This window comes from Coenobita brevimanus, chromosome 94, assembly GCF_032717465.1.
Source record: "Coenobita brevimanus isolate Jiangsu-jjx chromosome 94, ASM3271746v2, whole genome shotgun sequence".
NCBI lineage: Eukaryota > Metazoa > Arthropoda > Malacostraca > Decapoda > Coenobitidae > Coenobita > Coenobita brevimanus.
In genome coordinates, this window is record NC_137047.1 from 538,807 (window position 1) to 539,562 (window position 756).

Here is a 756-nt window from a genome sequence, read left to right on the forward strand (position 1 = left end):
ATTCTAATAATTTAAGTAACAGTATAAGAATAACACACACACACAAAGAAAAAGGCAAAATAGAGAAGAACGTACTGAATCTAACAATTTTATGCAGAAAGTACGTCTTACATAAAAACAAAAAAACAAAAACTGGGCCGGAAATAATTAATGAAAAAAAAACTAATACGTCAACAAATTAAAAAGTTACTTAAAATACCCCAAATAATAATAATAATAATAATAATAATAATAATAATAATAATAATAATGACAATAAAACCAGAAATCCACTAAATCTAATCACAGTGAGGTGACGTGATGTGAAATGCGATTCTGTATAGCTCCAGCTTAACCTAAATCGCTCCATGGGACGCAGAAATTTATAGAAAGGAGTGTTTTAAAAATTTACAGATTTAGAAATAAGTCCCAAGCGTTCAAAAGCGAGACAGAAATATTTTAACTCGCTTTCAAAGGAGGTGGATGATCCCTGAGTAATGGAGAATAACGTGGGTATTTTCATCTTTTCAGTATTTTCCTTAATGTAGTTCTGTTGGTTTTAGGATTTAGATATATACTTAAACCACTTATAAAATATCTACTGAATACATAGCCAATTATAACGAAGAAACAGACGATGCCATATTAAAGTTTTAGGGTTTAAAGGAAGGTGATCCGTCTACGGCTCATGAAAATAAATAAATAAATTAATAAAAAGCTTCAAATCGCCTCCCGGGAATCCTAACCGTTACTTCAAACCTCTAATATACCGGAAAT